Source organism: Alligator sinensis, unplaced genomic scaffold (assembly GCF_000455745.1).
Source record: "Alligator sinensis unplaced genomic scaffold, ASM45574v1 scaffold960_1, whole genome shotgun sequence".
NCBI classification, from domain to species: domain Eukaryota; kingdom Metazoa; phylum Chordata; order Crocodylia; family Alligatoridae; genus Alligator; species Alligator sinensis.
Window position 1 is genome coordinate 730,304 of NW_005842510.1, and position 22,320 is coordinate 752,623.

Below are 22,320 nucleotides of genomic sequence, written 5' to 3' on the forward strand. Positions count from 1 at the left end.
AAATGCAAAACTCAGTATGGCCCTTTGATCTGACTGAGCTAGGATTCTTACTAAAAGATTTATTGCTTTATGTGAATGGGATCCCTATGAAAATCTAAGGCTCTGATTGTTTTATTCACTGGTAGAACTGTAGTTCTATCAGTTTGTCTACAGGCAAAGATTTCCTTTCTGACAAGAACAGACCTGAGAAGAGCAAATCAATCATTGACTAAGAGGACTGCTGCTAACCAGAAAAACTTATACTTTCCTTTTGCTGACAATGTGACAGCCTTTGGACATGGAATGAGAAACACAGCAGTTTTCATTCGAGCTCCATTTATACAGCTGTAAAAGTCAAGTGACATGCATTTTAGGCCATGGAATAATTAGAAAATTTTTAAGGAACATTAGAGAAGGAAAAAGGAGAAAACTATCAACTATGTGACCTAAAAAAGAAGGTGAATATAATTATGATTACTTCTTTACTCCTTCATGACTACTTCTTGACAATATGTTCTGTGTGCATATGAAGTAAGGAGGGTCTGTACAGTAAGGGATAGGGAAATCCTGGCAGCTTAAGTACCTATAGTGTCAGTGTAAAAATTATTGAAGAATATTCCAATAGGGGTGTGTGTGTGTGTGTGTGTGTGAATTCACATGCTAGACAGGTTCATGAAATATTTCTGGGTACAATGGTTGGATGGCATTAATAAAAAATCACAGTTTAATATGTTACCATAAATACGATTCTGTGTAATGTTTCCTGAAAACATGGTTACCCTTTGACCTGTGTTTCAGCAGAGCTAGGCTTAAATGTACAAGAGAAGCTGTAATTCTGAAATAAATCATTTACTGTCAGTGGTCTTTGATAAAGAAAAGTATCCATTTTGTGCATACGTTGTTTTTCTGTGTGTGTCTTGTTCAGGAGGATTTGTGGGGGGAGTATTCTCAGTGCATAGGGAATGTTCAGAGATGATAGGGCAAACTTCTCATAATGTCTGCTGTGGAAATGCAACTGGCAATTTTCTTGTCCTCTATTTTCTTTTCCAAATAATCCAGGTACTTGAAATGGCTATCAGATTTGAAATCCCTGCTACAAATCATGGAAATGATAGAGTGCTCCAAAAAATCACGACAAATATGAGTTAACATTGGGGGAAATGACTAACTTGTTTTGTTTTGGGGTTTTTTTGTTTGTTTTCTTAATCAGCCAAGTGCATTTACTGGAACATTCAAAGTGTTACATGAGGGAGAGTAAGGGACTCCTGTGCTACACAGAAGTCTGTATTATGCTGACAACGGAAAGGAGGTTCTCTTTGGAGGTGAACAAAACAGAGTAATGGGTATTGTTCTGTCTGCAGAGTCAGAGATAGGAAAAATGTCCGAAATGATTAAATAGTTCTGGGATTCAAAATATTTCAGTGACACTCAGGATTAGAGTATGCTATCCCTTTACTACAGGTGCAGTTTGTGCTACTGCTGAGAAAGCTTACAAATACCACTACTTACAGAGAAAGCAGAACTCTGGATACATGTCCCACCTACATGGTCTACCTGGTTAGCTCCTGGCAGCTTTCCATTCTTCTGCTGAGTTCATACTTAAGACAGTTCCCTATTATGTGCACTGCTTTGAACAGTCTGAAATGACTTCATGACTTTCTTGTTCCTCCTGCTTCATTAGCATTCTACAGGTTTCTGCTTCACAGATGAGGATTGTCTGTTAAATCAGTTGGAGAATTTTACAGGACCATGTGACTGTTCTTGTGTGGTTTAAATCATGCTTCAAGTATTAATTATTTCCTTCACTCACAGAATATTATTACTGACATAAGTGATTCAAGTCAAGATATTCCCCACCATTTCCAAACTTAATTGATACTATATTTTCATATGAAAACATATGAACATATGATATGCCCCAGAATATAATGCACATTTGTTTTTGAAAGACAGAATGAAATAAAATATTTTTCCTTGCAGAAAATAACTGAACAGCAGCAATGGCAGACGCTGCTCATTATTTTGCTCCCTGTGAGTCATGTGCAGATTTTTCTTTCACTTTTACCCATAAGAGGCAAAAAGTGTTCTACCCATATTTCCCATACGTACAGTGCCCTCCATTTCCTTGCTGGTGTTTTCTGGAGGAAAAAAGTGTATGTTGCATGTGAGAAAATATGATATCTATACATTCCTTTGTTTAAGAATTGTCAGAGAATGACTTTGGTAAATAGGCTTCAGTAACAGGAAAATATGATTATCTCTTTGAAATGAATTACTACAGATTTTAGAATATTGTAACTTACTCTCTTATAAAACTGAAATATTTATCTTTGTCCTAAATCTGTGCTGAATGTTGTGTTCATGTGTAATGGGATTTAGTACAATGTATTTTCAAGCTTTGGTTCTTAATTGGAACTCACCGGGTGTGTCTACATGAGATGCTTTACTAGAGACTACAGCAAATTATTGCTCAGTTAGCGATACTGTCTACACATGCAGATACTTATTGCACAGTATTTTGCTTTAATCATAAGTAAATTTGCTACCTAAAAATACAAGTAGCACATTTTCTTGGGGATAATTACTGCACAGTATGGCACATGTAGATGGCCAACTAGGAACAAATGGGCTCCCAGTGACCTGGGCAGCAGGGGGTGGGAGATTGCTCCCTGGCTATGGGAGCTGCCTGGTGCAAGGGTGCCCTCTGCCACCAAAGCCTGGGGGACAATGTCCCTCTGCCTTGGCAGCAGGGAGCTCCCAGCCCCCACTCCCCGATTGTGGAGTGAGCCCTGTGAGGTTCTTATCCCCCAGTAACAGCTGTGCAGCTGGGAGCCAGTCAAAGAAGGTTTCTAGACTAAGGTTGTGACTGCCCCAAACCCCAAGCTAGCACTAAGACTGATCTACATTTGTGCTGCTCATAGTGTAAGGTGTAACAAGACCCATACTTGCAGATGAAAAGGGCTACAAAATGAACAATGATAATTTAGCTTTAATATGACTTAGCTCTAAACATCTTTAAATTAAAACATCAAAATATTTTATTCATATACAATTGCTTTACATTTTATTAGGATTTCCTTTGACTTTGAAATCTTACCTGTCCAAAATTTTTGATACTAGTTGCATCATTTTGAAGAAACAAATTTGTCCTGGGAGGAGCTGCCTGCTGCCATGGTGGGCTCAGCCACCATAGCCCGAGTGGAGCCAATGTCCCCCTTCCCTGGCAGCAGGGAGCTCCCAGCACCCGCTCCACTACAGGTACAAAATTTAGTCACAAGTAGCATCATTTACTGCACAGTAAACTATGCTACTGTGTAGTAAAGCATCTTGTAGACACAACCAGTATATTCTAAAGGATATGTTGTGAAGGCAAAATGCTATGAATTTAACTTTAGAAAGCATTCTATTCACAACTGTTAGTTAAAGTAGAATTTATTAATGGGGTTTAAAGGGAAATGTTCAACAGGTGTAAGTCCCTCATGGAAATTTGGCCCCTGCCTTGCCAATTTTATTGGGAGAAAGATGTTTGAACAGAGTGCCAATGGAGACAGTCAACAATTGTGCTTCCAAGAGGTAGAAAAATGGAGGAACAGGCTTGGCTATCCTTAGATTTTTCCCCTTCCTACTCTATCGAGAATGCATGAAAGACTGCCTACTTATGGGATGGAAAAGGAAAGTTTACTAAGGTTTTCTTGTTTGTGAAGCTCCGTTAAAGGATGCCCTAGTCATACTAGTATGACTGCTTGACCTTCCCCTTTACTTTGAAACAGAGGTACAGTGTGAGTCTGAATGGTACTATGCTGCAAGTCTTTCATATTACCAGATTTGGGGATCAGAAAATATTTTTTTCCCTTTTGGGAAAGACAATATTTGGTGGTTTGCCTGCCTTCCTCACAGGATTTCTAAGGGATGTTATAGAGTGAACACGGTTTTAAAGCTGTAAGTTTTTAAACAGTAGTTTGTAATTTTGTTGAGACTTGCACCAAGTGTTCAGTGCATAGAATCATAGAATATTAAGTTAGGAGGTACTTCAGGTCATCTAGCCCGACCCCCTGCTCAAACCAGGACCATCCCCAACTAGATCATCCCAACCAAAGCTTTATCTAGCCAGGTCTTAAAAACCTCAAAAGATGAAGTTTCCACCACCTCTCTGGGTAACCTGTTCCAGTGTTTTACTACCCTCCTAGTGAGGAAAATTTTCCTAATATCTAACCTAAATTTCCAACTTCCCTTTCTGCAGCTTGATGCCATTGCTCTTTGTTCTGCCATCTGCCACCACTGAGAACAGCCTAGCTCCATCCTCTTTGGAACCACCCCTCAGGTAGTTAAAGGCTGCTATTAAAACCCCTCTCAGTTTCCTCTTCTTTAGACTAAATAAAACCAGTTCCCTCAGTCTTTCCTTATAAGTCATGCTCCCCAGGCCCCCCACCATTTTTGTTTCCCTCCACTAAACTCTCTCCAATTTGTCCATGTCCTTTCTGTAGTGGGGGGCTGAAAACTGGATGCAGTACTCCAGATGTGGCCTCACCAGTACAAAATAGAGTTGAATAATTATTTCCCTTAATTTGCTGGCAACAATTCTACCGATGCAGCCCAATATGCTGTTTGCCTTCTTTGCAACAAGGGCACACTGTTGGCTCATACTCAGCTTATTGTCCACTATAACTCTCAGGTCCTTCTCTGCAGAGCTGCTGCCTAGCCAGTCAGCCCCCAGGCTGTAGCAGTGCATGGGATTATTCTGTCCTAAGTGCAGGACTTTGCATCTGTCCATGTTGAACCTCAAGAGATTTATTTTAGCCCAATCCTCCAATTTGTCTAGGTCACTCTGAATTCTAGCTCTACCCTCCAGCATATCTAGTATTCCCCACAACTTGGTGTCATCTGCTAACTTGCTGAGGGTGCGCTCTATGCCATCTTCCAGGTTGTTAATGAAGACATTGAACAAAACCAGCCCCAGGACCAATCCCTGGGGTACTCCACTTGATACTGACTGCCAACTAGATATCAAGCCATTGATTATTACTCTCTTACCCTGATGCTCCAGCCAGTTTTCTATCCACCTTACAGTCCATTCATCCAGCCTGTACTTCCTTAGCTTGCCTGCAAGAACGTTGTGGGAGACCATATCAAAAGTCTTGCTAAAATCAAGCTATACCATATCCATTGGTCTTCTGAATCTACTGAGGCAGTCACCACATTATAGAAGGCAACCAGGTTGGTCAACCATGGTTGCCAATCCAAGAGCATTTTTTACAGGTAATCTGCAGACTTTTTATTGACAACCAAATGTTTTTACTTTGGTTGGTGTTGAGCTCTAAATTTGAATCTGGCCCTGGTCCAGGGCCTTGGCAGAAGGTTTACATTTACAGTTTGTAAAATAGGGGTTGCCAACCTGTCTCATGAGTGCTGCAAGTGGCTTTGGCAGCCTGTGTGTGGCACAAGGGAGATCAGGGAGAAGGCAGGCAGTACAGCAGCAGATAGGGCATGAAACAGAAAGCAGACAAGAAGATCAGGCAGGAGAAGGGATATGGAATGGATCTCAGAAAAGGTGGGGAACTAATTTGTGGCATGCCTGCTAAAAAGGTTGGCTTCTGTTGATGTAAAACATGTCATTAGAAACATGTCAGTCACGGGTTTGGTTGTGATTAAAAAAAAAATGTGCAGATTGTCAGTAAAAAAAAAAAGTCTTAGATTGGCAACCTTGCCCAGAAGGGTCAACTTGTTTAGAGAGATACATATCCAAAACAACATCTTGAAGTGCACATGGAAACAAATTTGGAGCCATTAAGGTCAGTAGTCAATTTGACTCAGTGTTTCAATTTTATCAACACTTTTCATAAGAGCATGGAAATTTACTCAGTTTCTTGTCTTTCCCAAATTCCAAAGCTTGCTCAAAAAATTGTGGGTTTGACTTATAGGAATACGTTAAGACAGAGTGATGTTAATCTGAATGGTTGTGATCACTATGACAGTAGCTTTTAGATATTAGAGATATCTGTTATTAACTGTTATTGATGGACTGGCCCAAGCCTCCTCTACTTCCATCACACACAATAAAAAAATAAAACCAAAATTTAACCATACAGTCATGGCAAGTGGAGCCCATGGAGTCTGATTTCTTAAATATAAATAAAAGTAAAAGTCAGGAAACCTACAAATCACAATTACTAGAATTATATTGGGTTATGGAAAAAAATTAGCCATTGTTGCTAATCCTCAGACCCTACTGAGTGGACAGGTCATATTCGACCTGGGGAGAAGTGGGTAGCGGAGTCCCCCAGGGCTCAGTCCTTGGGCCCGCACTGTTCAATTTCTTTATCAGCAATTTGGACGACGGGGTGAAAAGCAACCTGTTCAAATTTGCTGATGATACCAAAATTTGGGGTGAGGTGGGCACGTTAGTAGGGAGGGAAAGACTGCAGAAAGACCTGGATAGGTTGCAGGGGTGGGCTAACAAAAATAGGATGCGTTTCAATACGGACAAGTGCAGGGTGCTACACTTGAGCAGTAGTAACCAGCAGCACACTTATAAGATGGGAAACTCCCTTCTTGAGAGCACAGAGGCAGAAAGGGGTCTTGGAGTCATCATTGACTCCAAGATGAACATGGGTCGACAATGCGAGGTCACGGTCGGCAGGGCTAACCAGACCTTATCGTGCATCCACAGGTGCAGCTCAAGTAGGTCCAAGGAGGTGATCCTCCCCCTCTATGTGACACTGGTCAGGCCACAGCTGGAGTACTGTGTCCAGTTCTGGGCACCCCACTTCAAGAGGGATGTGGACAACATTGAGAGGGTCCAGAGGAGGGCCACCCGCATGATCTGGGGACAGCAGGGCAGACCCTACAATGAGAGGCTAAGGGACCTGACCCTGTTCAGCCTTCACAAGAGAAGGCTGAGGAGGAACCTGGTGACCATCTATATACTCACTAGGGCGAACCAGAAGGGTTTGGGGGAGACCTTGTTTCCCCTAGCGCCCCCCGGGATAACAAGGAATAACGGCCACAAGTTGTTCGAGAGTAGGTTTAGATTAGACATCCATAGGAACTACTTCACAGTTAGGGCGGCTAGGATCTGGAACCAACTTCCAAGGGAAGTGGTGCTGGCTCCTACCCTGGGGGTCTTTAAGAAGCAGCTTGATGCCTACCTGGCTGGGGTCAATTGAGCCCAGTTTTCCTCCTGCCCGGGCAGGGGGTCGGACTTGAAGATCTACAAGGTCCCTTCCGACCCTACTTCTGAGATTCTATGATACTCTCCCTTTGCAGATTGGTTCATCTAGGTCCAGGATGCCTTCTTTAGAACCCAGGACATGGAGGCTGTGTGTCAGGTTACAAATTCACCAAAAAGTCTACTTCTATTTAGATCTACTGAGATGAAAAACAATAAATGAGTGAAATGTATAATCTTTAATACACTAGGAAATAATTTATCAAAATCCCTCAGCACCATGAAAATACGAAATCAAGACAGTATAGCATTTCACGCTACTTTAAACAGCATTTAGCTATATTCATTAAAGTCTGACTCAGCTACATTTTTAAATTATGTATTGCAATAGTTGTTCAACACATAACATTTCCAGTAATAATGAAATGAATTGGTCTAATTCAAATCTTTACTTAGAAAAATTGCCAGTATCTTTAATTGTATGTCCAATTAGCTTTATTAATAGGTTAACTTCTAATCAGATTGTCATTCTTGTGAAATAATGTATCGTATACTAAAATAATTCTTTAAAAGTGAAAAGACTGACTGATAAGGGGAAAAAAAGGTTTTGCTTTCAAAAGTCACTATCCTATATTTTCATGACTTTGATTCATTACTATGTGGACAGACTTAAAGTCAAGAGAGTGCTGAAAGGTGTACTAGCTGTTAACTTCAGAGTGATTAATGGCAAGACAAGATATCAGGTATCTCAGAGCTGAGAACCCATTAACTTAGGAGAAAGCTGAAAAAGCCAGAGGGACAGAATGTGTCACAGTAACAAAAGGAGACAGGGAGGCAATGCAGTTCTCTTGATTGTAGCTTGATATGCTCCTGTAGCCATGTTTAGTTGTCAAAAGGAGTTTAAAATTATTGTTCATGTATACACGGCTTTACATTCCAACAAAGTAGTGTAAGATGTCCAGTAAGCAATTATGTCTTAAATAAGAAAGAAATATCAGATGCCTACAACACATTTACAATAAATGATTGTATTAGTCTAAATAAATTTATGCATGCATACACACACATGTTGTGTGTGTATCTATAAAAATAATAAAAACATAAGAGAAAAATAAAACCATTAATATTTTTTACTTAAAAGACTTTTAAAAAATGTTAAAAATGTCCTGTCTTAAAAGTGTTAAACACACATACATATGCATTCTAAAATAATAAAGGGCTTAATCTGTCTGTTTGTCCATAACGCGTTTGCTTAAGTGTTCATGTGCCACCAAGATAGGGTTAGCATATGTCTGGGTTTCCCCGGGCATGTCCCCGTTCTTTTTAAGCCCTGTGCTCTCTGTCCAGGTGGGTTCTCTAGGATTTCCCTTTGCTCCAGGGATGAGTGGTGGGGGGAGTGCGATCAGAGGCAGCAGAGAGCATACATGGAGTTGCCTGCAGCTGCAGAGGTGCACAGATCCATGCGGTGTTCCCTGCTGGCTCCGATTACCTCCCCATGCTCGCACCCCTGGAGCAAAGCAAAATCCCAGACATTTGGGCAGGGCAGAGGGAGCGGGGCCTGCAGCTGCAACAGGGCAGCGGGTAGAGGAGGGTTGCCTGTTCTCTAGCAGGGGAAAGGGGCGGGGAAGCAGCGGGAACTCCCAGGGTGGGATGCCACAAGCCTCCCCTCCTCTTCCCTCCAGCCTGTGCTGGGGCTGCACACGTTCTGCCCCCTGCATGAATCAGAGTCACCACGCTCCAGCCTGGGCAGGATGAGCACAGCTGGGGCCATTCAGCAGGGCTGGTGGGGCAAGGGGCTGCAGGTTGGGAGTGAGGGGCATCAGGGTGGAAGAGGGGGACTGTGGGTTGGGGGTGGGGGGACACTGGCAGAACCAGGAGCGGGCCTCCAATTATGTGTTTGTGGTTATGTATGGTTGTGGGTCAGGAGTGAGGGGAACCATCAGGATACAGGGGAGCAGGGTACTGTAGTTTGGGGAGAGAGGGGCACTGGCAGGGCTGGGGTCAGTGGGTTGGGAGTGAGGGGCAGCTGCCAGGCTGGGGAGCATGTGGCTTGGGAGTGTGGGGCACCATGTGGGGTGGGGGGCTGTGGGTTGGGAGTGTGGGGGGTACTGGCAGCTCCAGGGGACTGTGGGTCAGGAGTGAGGGGAGCCAGCAGGGACGAGGTGGGTGGCTGCAGGTCAGGAGTGAGGGCCATTGGGGTGAGGGTGGGAGACTCTTCATGGCAGGCAGACTGTGTTTGTCTCTGTGTGTTCATGTGCAAAGTGAGTGACAAGCGTTCATGCTTGTATGCGTGTGTCTGTGTGTGCATGCATGTGCACACACAGACACATATTCATGGCAGGAGGGAGACTGTTTGTGTCTGTATGTTCATGTGCAGAGAGTGTGTGACTAGAATGTGCACCTGTCTGCATGCGTGCACATGTGTGCCTCTGTGTGCATGCGTGTGTCTGTGTGTGTGCATGTGTGTGTATGTGCATGCATGTGCATGCATGTGTGTGTGTGCATGTCTGCGTCTGTGTTCATGGCAGGAGGGAGACTGTGTGTCTGTCTGTCCATGTGCAGAGAGTGAGTGACTAGTGTGCACCCATCTGCATGTGTGCATGCGTGTGTCTGTGTGTGTGCATGCATATGCCCCTGGGTGTGCATGCGTGTGTCTGTGTTCATGGCAGGGAGAGTGTGTTTGTGTGTGTGTGTCCATGTGCAGAGAGTGAGTGAGTAGAGGGCATGCCCATCTGCATGTATGTGTTTGTGTGCATGTGTGTGTGTCCTTGTGTGTCTGTATGTGCATGCGTGCATCAGTGCGTGTGCATGCATGAGTGTACATGCATGTGTGTTTTTATCTGTGTGTCCATGTGCAGAGAATGTGTGGGTAGAGTGCAGGCCGGTCTGTGTTTGTATGTGTGTGTGTGCATGTGTGTGTGTGCGTGTGCGTGCATGTGTGTGTGTGTGTGTGCGTGTGCGTGCGTGTGTGTGTGTGTGTGCGTTCATGTATGTGGGTTCATGGCTGGAGGGAGAGTGTGTTTGTGTCTGTCTGTCCATGTGCACAGAGTGAGTAGAGTGTGCGCTGGCCTCTGTGTGTGTGTGCATGTGTCTGTGTGTGCATGTGCGTGTCAGTGTCTGTACATGCATGAGTGTGTGTGCATGTGTCTGTGTTCATAGCAGGCAGAGTGTGTCCATATGCAGAGAGTGAGTGGGTAAAGTGCACACCCATCTGTTTGTGCGTGCGTGTGTCTGTGTGCATGTGTCAGTGCATGCATGCGTGTCTCTGTTCAAGGCAGGAGGGAGAGTGTGTTTGTCTCTGTGTGTCCATTTGTGGAGTGAATGAGAAGAGTGAGCATCTGTCTGCATGTTTGCGTATGTGTGTCTGTGTGTGCGCGCTTATCTGTGTGTGCATACATGCATGCATGCATGCATGCATGTGCATGCATCTGTGTTCATGGCAGGAGAGAGAGTGTGTTTGTCTGTGTGTCCATGTGCAGAGAGTGAGTGAATAGAATGTGTGCCCATCTGTGTGTGTGTGTGCATGTGTCTGTGTCCATCCCAGGGAGAGTATATTTGTGTCTGTCCGCGTGCAGAGAGTGAGTGAGAGTAGAGTGCACACCCATCTGTGTGCATGCCTGTGTGTGTGTTCCTGTGTGTGTGTGTGTGTGTGTGTGTGTGTGTGTGTATGTTTGGCCATAGCAGGGTGGTGGGCAGGGAGCATGGAGAAGAGGCATGCATGTGCTCCCACCACCTCCAGCCCAGCACGGTCCCCCCAGCCTCCCCCACCAGCACCAGGAGGGCCCCCCACCCCCACAGCCCAGCTCCCATGGTGGGAGCAGGCCTCCAATTATGTGTTAGACGTGGAACAGTGGGGTGTGGGAGGGCATGTGGGGCCAGACACAGAGTTGGGGGGCAGGTTGTGTGCAGCTGGATGCAGAGCAGCAGCAGCGCCAGACAGTGGGTGGTGGCAGCAGCTGCCACATGCAAGCTTCCTCCCCTCCCCCCTGTTTCTGGGAGGCAGCAGTAGCTCAGGGTGGTGGGTGGTGGCGCTCCATCCCTGCCAGCCCCTCCCATCCATCATTCTTGACAGGCAATTGGCTAATATGTATATATATGTGTGTGTGTGTATGCATATTATATATATGTGTGTGCGTGTCATATATACATACATATATATGTAAGGTAATCTTAATTTTATAGAGGATGATCTAACAAGTTTCATAAATAAACACTTTGGCATGGCATTATAAAATATGTAACCACCTCTGTTCCATGCTAGTGCAATGGTTTTCCTACCTATAGGCCAAAAGAAAAGATAAAGTAGTTTTACATTAAAGTGCAAGAACATTGTATTTGTAAATAGAAACATAGGAAAAGCCCTCCTGAGTACATTTACAGGCATCTTTATTCCAAAGGGTTTCCCAAAATTGCAAGTTTAAATCCTCACAACTACAAGTCACACAACCAGAAATAGCCAAGATCATCCTAAACCAAGCCACAAGTAAAAGTAGGAGAGATGGGGACATTGATTATGCTGCAGCACTACAATGACAGTGATAAATATATGATAAGAGGATTGGAGGACGATGGCTATGCTCCTGTGCTACCCAGAAAGCCCCCACCCACCCCAGATTAGATTGGTAAATCCTTTCTGAAACCCAATTTGCCAATTCGTATGACCCTGACTAGAAGAGCAAGACTCTTTCTGTCTCAATTTTCTAAGAACCAGTAGGAGCATGAGCACATATCACTCAAAATCTCCAACCTTAGCTGTGGCCAATGTCCCAATGTATCAAAGAAAGACACACCTCTACACACCTTAGAAGTCACTAGCATTCATGAGAGTAAAATACTTTTTCTTCCTGGCTTCTGCAGCTGACCAGCAAAATCTCTAATGCATGAGATTTCCAGACACCAATCTGCACAAAATCTTTTTTTTTAAAGGAAAAAAATATTCCTGATCCCAAATTAGGCAATCTGTATGACTGTATGCAATCTGCTCTTACTTTCATTTACATGAAGAAGACTATTTTGCATTGTTAGGCGAAATAAATCCAGATAATTCAGTAAAGTATCTATCTTATGCTCTTATACAGTTCAAAATCTGGACAGATTTGTTTCTATTTGTGCACCTAAATGGTAAGTTTTTAGCTACCGACATGGGCCTTTTAGCCCTTTCCCCGCTCTGTGGATACATGAGCAAATACTTTTGGATTGAGCATGCTCAATGTACTAAAAAGTGGCTGGGCAATATGCAGCTAGGTACATGCATAAGTCTAGGATAAAACAGAGGAAGGCCCTTGCAGTTTTTAGTCCTATTAACTGAAGAGCTGGAGTACCTATGCAGGAAGTTGGACAGTTGGGTTCTAGACTCTTCCTCATTCACAGCAAGCTTCAATCTGCATCTCTCACATCTCTGATTTTATGTAGTGCGCCAGCCAGGACGCTCTGGGCTAGGTATTATCCTAGACTATGCATATACCTATCTGCATACTGAATCTCCAGTGCTCCTTTGAAGCTGAGATGCTTTCCCTTGCATTTAACTGTCATTGGAAAAATGGATGCAGAGAAATACAATAGGGAATTTTCTGTCCCATTGGGGTGCAAGGGTCTGGACTACAGCAAAGGAGCCGCTCTTATCTAGGGCACAAGCCATCTACTTGAGCTACATACCCTCCAACTTGATCTCTTTCCCCTGGACATACATGTCTCCTTCTCTTGGCTTCAAAGGGGCCAATTTCAAAAGGAGTGCTGGAGATGCCACTGTATGATACCTAACCTGTGATGAAGTGATTAGCATACTTCAATGATTCTCAACCACAGTACCCTGGGGAGCCTTGAGATCCTTTCAAAAGTGCCATGGGGTGCCATGCATTGCTAGCACTCTTAGGGGTGCAACCTTTACCTCAGTCTTCACAGGCAAGGTCAGCTCCCAGACTACTGTACTGGGCACCACAGTCTGGGGAGAAGGTGAGCAGCCAACAGTGCTGAAAGAACAGGTTAGGGACTATTTAGAATAGCTGGATGTGTACAAATGCATGGGGCTGGATGCAATACATTCAAGGGTGCTGAGGAAGTTGGCTGATGTGATTGCAGAGCTACTGGCCATTATATTTGAAAACTTGTGGTGATTGGGGGAGGTCCTGGATGATTGAAAAAGGGCAAACGTAGTGCCCATCTTTAAAAAAAGGGAAGAAAGAGGATCCAGGGAACTACAGACCAGTCAGCCTCACCTCAAACCCCAGAAAAATAATGGAGAAAGTCCTTAAATAATCTGTTTCTAAGCACTTGGAGGAGAAGAAGGTGACTAGAAACAGTCAGCATGGATTAACCAAGGGGAAGTCATGCTTGACTAACTTGATTGTCTTCTATGATGAGGTGACTGCCTCTGTAGATGCAGGGAAAGCAGTAGACATAATATACCTTGACTTTAGCAAAGCTTTTGATACCATCTCCTACAGCATTCTTCAAAGCAACCTGAGGAAATATGGATTGGATGAATTGACTGTAAGGTGTATAAAAAGCTGGCTGGATTGTCAGGCTCAGTAGGTAGTAATCAATGGCTTAATGTCTAGCTGAAAGCCAGTATCAAGTGGAGTGCCCCAGGGGTTGGCCCTGTGGCTGGGTTTGTCCAATATCTTCATTAACAATCTGGAATTTAGGATAGAATACACCCTCAGCAAGTTTGCAGATGGCACCAAGCTTGGGGCGGCGGGGTAGTAAATAAGCTGGAGGATAAGGTTAGGATTTATAGTGACCTTCAACAAATTGGAGGATTGGGCCAAAAGAAATCTCATGTGGTTCAAAAAGGACAACTGCAAAGTCCAACACTTAGGATGGAAGAATCCCATGCACTGCTATAGCCTGGGGGCTGACTGGCTTGGCAGCAGCTGTACAGGAAAGGACCTGGAGTTTATAGTAGGCAATAAGATATATATGAATCTGTAGTGTGGCCTTGTTGCAATGAAGGCTTATGGCATGCTGAGCTGCTTTAGTAAGAGTGTTTCCAGCAGATAGAGGGAAGTAATTATTCTACTTTATTCTGCACTGGTGAGGCCACATCTGGAGTACTGTGTCCAGTTTTGGGACCCCTCCCCCCACAACTATAGAAAGGATGTGGACAAGTTGGAAAGAGTCCAGCAGAGGGCTACAAAAATGTTTTGGGAGCTGAGTCACATGAGTTATGAGGAGAAGCTTAAGGAACTGGTTTTATTTCATTTGGAGAAGAGAAGACTGAGTGGCAGGATTTGAAAGCAGCCTTTAACTACCTGAAGGGTCGTTCTAAAGTGATGAAATAAGACTGTTCTTAGTGGTGACAGATGACAGAACAAGGAGCATTGGTCTCAAGTTTCAGCAAGAGAGTCTAAGTTGGATATTAGGAAAAACTTTATCACTAGGAGGGTGGTAAGGCACTGGAACAGATTACTTAGAGAGATGGTGGAATCTCCATCCTTGGCGGTTTTTAAGGTGGCTCAACAAAGCCCTGGCTGGAATGATCTACTTGGGGATGGTCCTGCTTTGAGCAAGGGGTTGGACTAGATGACCTGAGGTCCCTTCCAACCCTAATTTTCTAGCATTCTATGATTCATTCTATGATTCACAAAATAACCCCAGAAATTTCAAATTGGAATTCATAATGTAAAAGGCATTCTGCCATGTTGTGGCCCTTCTGAGTTTTTTGCAACAGAACAATTGCTTTGTTGTTTTCTTGTAGTCAGAATACAAGTGAAAACTAAGACCTGGCATTTTGAGGAGTGCTTTGAGCCTAAAACGATCAAGAACTATTGGTGTATTGCATGCTGGGAAGTCTGAGAGAGACAGGTTCAATCCCCTGGGTTCAATGGTGGCCGAAAACCCTAGTATCCGTCTTCATGGCAAATGCCCTAGTTATCCAGATACTGGGGCTAAAACATGGAAAGGCCTCCCTCTGTCTAACATCCATGGCTCATGACTAGGTTGCTTTCCAGACTTATACACTCTTACATGCCCAGAATGAGCATGTGCATATAGCTTGTCCAGTGCACAGCCTAATGTACATGCTCAGTGTGTGCAAAGGATTTGTGCACCCACAGTGTAGGGATATCAGAACTGCAAGACGTGCATAAGTAGCAAAAATGTAACTTCAGTGGATATAAAGCTGTCACCTAGGCATGCAAAAAGATATTTGTCTCATGCAATTCCCATTTCTATTTTTCTCACAAAGACAGTAGTCCAAATTCAGCTCATCTCTGGGTATGGATTCTGTCTTCATTTATATCACAGTGAATCTAGAATAATTCCAATAGTTTCAATAACAGCATCTTTCTATATATGCAGCAGTACTCCCTCCCATGAGTAAGTCTACAGATGATGAATAGAAACCTAAATATAAGTATTACTAGCCAGGGGGTGGGGGCATGCAGGTGGTAGCTAGAATAGCCAAGGGCAAACTGCAGTGAAAAATTTAATTGAAATAATCTCTGCAGGTAAAATTGTGATAATCAATAAACTCTTAAGGCCAGAATCAATTTAATGACTTAGGCTTCTAAAAATTGTCTGCTGCAGTGCCTACTTTTTTAGGTAGCTAGGCCCTAGAGTGCAATCCAGAATCTAGTGCGTCACAGCACAGAGTAGATGGGGAGCGCTTAGGCACCTGAAAATGGAATAAAAACAGCCAACATGGTAAGTAAGGAATCACCAAGTATTAACTAATAGGAAACTGAGTGCAGAGATGTGTCTGAAACTTTCCATAGGTACTTCAGTAACCTGAATTATGGGTAGAGGCTTGCAGCTTGCAGAAACTAATTCAAATCCTCAGTTGCTACCTAACCCTGGACTTGTCTACATTTAATAAGTAGTTTACTTTTTCCCCTTAAATTTCTCCACCTATCTAGATTTTGAATTTTGTGTATGTGCTGAGAAGTCCCTGGCAGGGTAACTGAATGCCTGTTTTGATCCTGTCATGATCTAGAAACTATTGGTAAGATGCGCAATTTACATTTATGCAGATTTTAGGCAGCTAAGTCACCAAATGGTATTGTATTTCTCCTCACATAATGATCTGTCTTATGGACTGTGTTAAGTACATGTTACACAACAGTGCCAATTGGTTGGGCTATTCTGAATGTGTTTATCTCCTGTTGCTGCCTGATATTTGCTTGAAAAACTATTCAGTTAAGCCTTTTCCTTATATGGTTGGCCTGACTGATCTCACACAGAAACCCCTGCAATACACTAACCTGGTGAACAGAATGGTATTCCAGTAAGTAGAAATTCTTCCAGTGTGGAGTGCTACCAAGGAGAAGTGGACCCGGGCTACCTGGGTAGGCCAGGCCAGGAGGTTTCATCCTATGGACTGCTCTGCATAATGGCTGTATTATGCTGTATTGAAGCATCTGCTGTGGTGAGACCATCATTCTAGGAGTCCTCCTCTGACCAACTCATCTTCTACTTGGAAGCCAATCATATTACTGAAGCTAACCAGAAATGTGTAGTTCTACTGACTGGAATTCTGCACAAACTGGTGACATTTTTAGCTCAAACATGTCCCTAGCCAAAGTCCATGACAAGTCATATGATGAAATTCTCACTTACTTAAAAAAAAGTCTTCATATTGACTCCATCTGAAACAGATGATTTTATTTCAACCGAAGCAATCAGCTGCCAGATGAAGGCAGTATACACAGCTAAGTTGTGTCAAATGTCCAAGAATTATAATTTTGGTACCAGTCTTGAGTTTCTACTGAGGGATGAATTTGGGGTTCAAGATGAATTCTTACAATATAGACTCCTTGCAAAGCAAACTGCAACAATTGCCATTACTCAAGAATAAACACTTACTCATTGAGGCTGCCTTTCCTGATTCAAAGGAGATCCAAGTTCTTTTATGCAAATTATGTCAACTGAGATTCATCAAGTGAAATCCCCCCACCCCCCAAAAAATATCTCCAAATAAATGATCACCAACACAAAAGAAAATGAATTCATCCTCCAGGGAAACTGCTAGAGCTATGGTGAGAGCCATAGACATTATGTGTGTCATTTCTATGATGTTGAATGCTATCACTTCAAGGAAAGGGGTTATATTGAATGTGTGTGTTGTTAGAAGTGAAAACAATCCAGAAAAAGGCCAACAAAGATGGTACACTTCCAGCTGCCACAAAATGCCATTGCCTATCTCAACTTGTGGAAGTCTCACTGATATCTACACTACCAGTTTGGTCAACAGTGTGGAAACATGGCCCCTAGAGAAGTCCTAGAGTATCAGTCCTCTGATACTCCCAGGTGTTCCATGCATCATGGAGATAGACTGGACTTCTTTTTAAATTTAAACCTTGTCAGCTACAATAAACAAAGAGTTGACTTGAAAGGAGAATGTTAATTAACAGAAGTCTACTATAGCAAGGAGTAGACTCCACTTTTTAATTGCCAAAGGACAGTGAGCAAGGTTGCTATGTAGGTAATGGTTTGAGCTGCTAGGCATCAGATTTGCAATGACACCATGCAAAATGTCTTAAAGGAATTAAGCACATTTTTTTTTAATGTTGAGTATAAAGCAATATTTTTAACATATATAAGACTTTTTAGAACTTGCTTAATATCATGGTTATTTACATTACTTTGTGGAGATAATAAAAGACCCCGCACATGGTATCTACATGGGTATATAGCTAGTATATGTTAATATAATCTAAGACATTTAGTTAGTCATGCAGCCTACATTAGCCCAGGATATAGTGGATTAAGAAGCTCCAGTGCCATACTATGATAGGAGGAGAGGTAAGACCCCACATCAGTATAGAACTGTAAGGTGGTGGGGCATTATTAGTCAATGGTTCTAGAATGTGGTGTACAATTGCTGTGGTGGGGAATAGTCAAAAGCATTAAAAGTCTTTGTTAATAACATGTAGGAGGGGCTCAGTCCATCCCCATGGTCTTGCTCCTTGCTGGTGATTTCTGATGGAGGGTGGCTTTTTTATTATTGGCAATTCCCCATGATATGCACAGTATAGATACCCCTTGATCATTGGATGGTATTGGATGCTATTGGGTGCCTCATCAATTTTGCATAGCAGTGGTGTACTGTGTGGGCTTGCTGAATGCTCTCATGATCGGGTCTCACACTCTAAGAACTTTTTTACATGTGTAAGCACCACAGCACCAGGCGCTTTGAAAAGTGTTTGGTGCTGTGACGCATGCAATTGTATAAGCAGTGAAATGCATGACAGCATGAAAAAAATGGTGGTGGTGTGCTTTTGAACTATAACACCTCAGAGGTGCTTTAGTTCAAAAGTGCTCCACCACCGTTTTCTATGTGCTAACATGCATTTCGCCGCTTATACAACTGCATGCAGTGCAGCACAGTGCACAACAGCTTGTGTGCAGCGCAGACTATATTAATTGAGTCTGCTCCAAAGTGGTGGATCTCCAGTGCATCACGGGACAAAAAGGTCCATGTATGAGTGCCCTCTGTGCTCCAGTAACCAGTGCCTGAACCATCAACTCAGATCTATTTTCATTTAGGGTATTGGCCAGTGGCTTGTATTTGCTCAGCTTCTGCTCCAGTGCTTCAGCAAAAGCCTGCCACTAGTTCTCAAAAAGGGTGGTCATGTTGATTATCAGGACGTTTTTATTGTCCTCATCCATTACAATGATGTCTGGGTGCAGCTGGATGTCACAATCAGGGACAGCATTGTTCACAGCTACTGTCTTAATCAACTGCAAGATCGCCTTAACCAGCCAGTCCTGGAAAGTGTAACATAGTTACACTGGCCATGCAGTGTGGGGCAGGGTTTTAGTCCTTAGGCTTGCATTCTATGCCCTCTAAATTGAAATGGTGAGTTTTAATTGAAACGGTGGGTTTTATTTTTCTGTCACTATATATATGTTATTGTCCTGGTGACCACAGATGCCTGCTGAAGGTAGAAGCGACAAGGGATCCTTTTTTTGTTTGTTTTTTTTTGGTGGAGCCTGCTGGCCTCTCCCACAGCCAGGGAGCCATTAATCTGTCAGCTTGCCCCCCAAGCATGGGAGAGATGGGCAGGCTCCACAAAAAAAAAAACAACCCCCCCCCCCCCCCCTGAAAGAATTGGGATCCTGCAGCTGACAGGTTGCCTAGAGCCACCCAGGAATGGGCTGCCTTGCCCCTGGGGCAGTGTGGGGAGGTGGCAGCAAGGTGGCTGGGTTGGCTGGCAGCCAGAGAAGATGGTGGGTATGGTCCATGGGGAGCTGGAAGCCTACGTAGGCTCAGGAAAGCTAGCAGCCTGCCCAGGCAGCCCTGTGCCCTGTCTACTATCCCCGCTGCCTTCTCTGACCACCAGCTTACCCAGCTGCTCTCCCACCATGTCCTGCACTGCCCGAGGGCCAAGCCAGTCCATTCATGGGAGGTCTTAGGCATCCTGGCATCTGCAAGAGCCTGTGGAAGGCAGAAGTGGTGAGGGACCCAATCCTTTTTATCTGAGGAGCCTGCCCACCTGTCCCATGGATGGGAAAGAGCTGACTAATGGCTTCAGCGTTCTAAGTTGCAACATTGTGAACTAAACTACATCAGGATGCAAACTCATTTAAAATCCCCAAAACTCATGAATGTGTAATGTGTCATGCCATTAAGCCACACAAAGGGAAATTTTCATCACATGTACATCATGACATCTTCATGTGTACAAGCACCCCAGAGATATTAGTTGTCCTCATTCCACCTTTGCTTACCAATAGTTAATACATTTCCACATATTATTAATTATATCTATATTGAAAAATACTTCATAAAATTGACATGTAATGTCAATTTTATGAACACTTCCGTAGAAGTAAGTAGACTCCCGTCTACTTACTGTAGACGGGAGTGTACATTATACATTTTGAATATTCAGTAATAGTTTAGAGTTATCAAAAAATACTCTGTATGCTGGAAAATCAAGATTATTGGATTTAATATGCAATGAATAAAATACAAGTATTTTGCATATAACTTTATACAGATCCATATTCATGTTTTGTTAACAGTATTACCAAACATAAGTTATCAGATTAATTTACCTGTGCATATGCAGGAATTTTATTTAAAAGTCAGTTATACTTATTAATTAATGGATAATATTAATTTTAAATCAAGTCAGTATATTTATAGTAATTAATATTTTTCTTTGGTCTACTCTGTTTGACTTGAAATTAGCACTTGACATGTGAATCCTTTGTGAATGATCACTGAAACAGAAAAAAAATCATATGGCATATAACTTTGTCATAGCATCTGAAAATGTAGGTTTTTGCTTAAGAAAACTTATGCTTCTCTGAACTAGACAATCTCCAAAGTGCTACCGTATTGTGACTTCTGCAACAGGAAAGAGACAATGTCAGTCTGGCTGAAACCTAAACATTTCCGCCAATGTTTTCAACAAAACAGATAAGAAATCTGAAAAAAAAAAACTTGTTTTTGGGTCAACCTGAACTATTTCCCCCACTTGAAAGGAACTTTTTTGTCATACTTGTGAAGATATTAGCATTTCTAAAACTTTCCTTTTTGTTATACAAGCATTTAAAAATTATGGTTAGAAAATATCAAAACAAAACTATTTCAAAGGTTTTTTTAATGAAGCTTTTTAAAATGAAAAGCCTTTTAAATGGAAAAAAAATCTAAAAAAATAAAATGAAAGCTTTTAAATATTGATTATACTTGTATATTATTAGGCTGTGGGGGCCGAGGGGGATCCGGGAAAGGGTCGGCTGGGTTGTGGCCACAAACCCGGCATCTGAGGGCGAGATCACATCCTGATTGAGAATCACTGCTCTAGAGTATATGCTGGTTACTTGTTGGTCTTTTAGTAGGGTGTAGAAAAGCAACAATGGTAAAAATATAAAAAGCCTGGAACCTGACTCTTTTATTATGTAGTGATATCACAGTTGAGATCTTCTGAGATAGTCAGCTGGTCAAAAATATACTAGACTTTTTAATCTCATTGCAAAATACATCTTTCTAATTATGTAGTAGATATTGGTTGAGGTTGAGAGTAGATGGATGGGACAGTGGACTTTGTTTGGTGGAATGACCTTTTATTCTTTCTTTTTACAGAAGTGGTAGTAGTTTGATGTTTATTCCCATTTGTTATGTGCTAGACTTGGCCTTTAGTTTCCCTCTCCCTAAGGCTTTCCCATGATTAATTTATAAAAAGAAATCATGCTCCATCTAAAACTTCATTTTGCTAGATTAAGTAAACTAAATACCTTTACATTCCTCTCATAAAATAGATTCCTCTTCTGATCATCCTACTAGCCTTCTGTTCCATTTTTAGTTAATCTTTCTTGAACATAGGTGTAGGTGAACCTAGACTGTACACAGTATACCAGGTAAGGTTTCACTAGCATCTTGTTCAATGATATTGATAATTGGAAATACCTTCTCTGATCATATTTGCCTTTTTCATGGACACAGCACATTGATGACTCACAGTCATTCAGGAACTGACTAAAATACCTAGGTCTTTCTCTTCTTCTGTTGCTTCTAACTTGAACTTCTAGGTTTTAGCAGTAATTCTGGCACTTTGAACAATTAATTTGCTCCCCATTTCTATGGCTTCAGTTCTGAAGGCTACCCGTTTCTTCTTGTATAATTTTATGGATCCCCTGTGTATTGACAGCCCCTCCCCACTTTAGGTCATCCACAAATGTCATTAGCACATTATTTTTTGTGTTAAGTTCATTAATATTAAAAGCCTTCCTGATAATTTCTCATTCATTTTTGCTTATCTACTTGTTTCAGTCCTGGTCTTCACAAATGTATATTTTTAACCATAATTGCTTAGTGGTTATTCCCCACTTTGCCCCCTCTTCCTCTGGGGGACCACAACTGGGGTCTGCTCACCCTGACTGTCATTGATGCTGCTCTCTCTCTGCACAGGATGATCAGAGGGATGAGCTCCCTCCCTGCCCCCTCTGCTAGACACCTGAGAGAAGGGGAAGTAACTCCACTCCCTGCCCCCTTGCCTAAGGGGGTGTGCTGGCTAGCCTTTAGCCACAACCTGATGAAGTGGCAATGGTGCAGGAACCATGATGGGGGCAGCAGCTCCTGCCATGGTGTCCAGGAAGCACAAGCCTCTTCCCAGCAGGGGTTCACAAGTGAGAGTCTGAGCTGCCACGGATGGCACCAGGGCCACACAATGCTTGTCCTTCCCCCACAGTGCTACCACAGTTGCTCTCCCCACGCAGTCTGCAGCAGC

The 22,320-nt window shown here is 42.9% G+C and overlaps 1 long non-coding RNA gene across 1 annotated transcript in view; it reads left to right on the top strand.

Annotated features, from left to right (window-relative positions):
- The first annotated feature begins 273 nt into the window (after positions 1-273).
- The window catches only part of LOC112551561, a 40,173-nt gene continuing 18,126 nt past the window's right edge, over positions 274-22,320 (top strand). The window contains exon 1 of the long non-coding RNA XR_003095863.1: positions 274-437. This is a non-coding gene — a long non-coding RNA (uncharacterized LOC112551561). The remainder of the gene's footprint in view (positions 438-22,320) is intronic.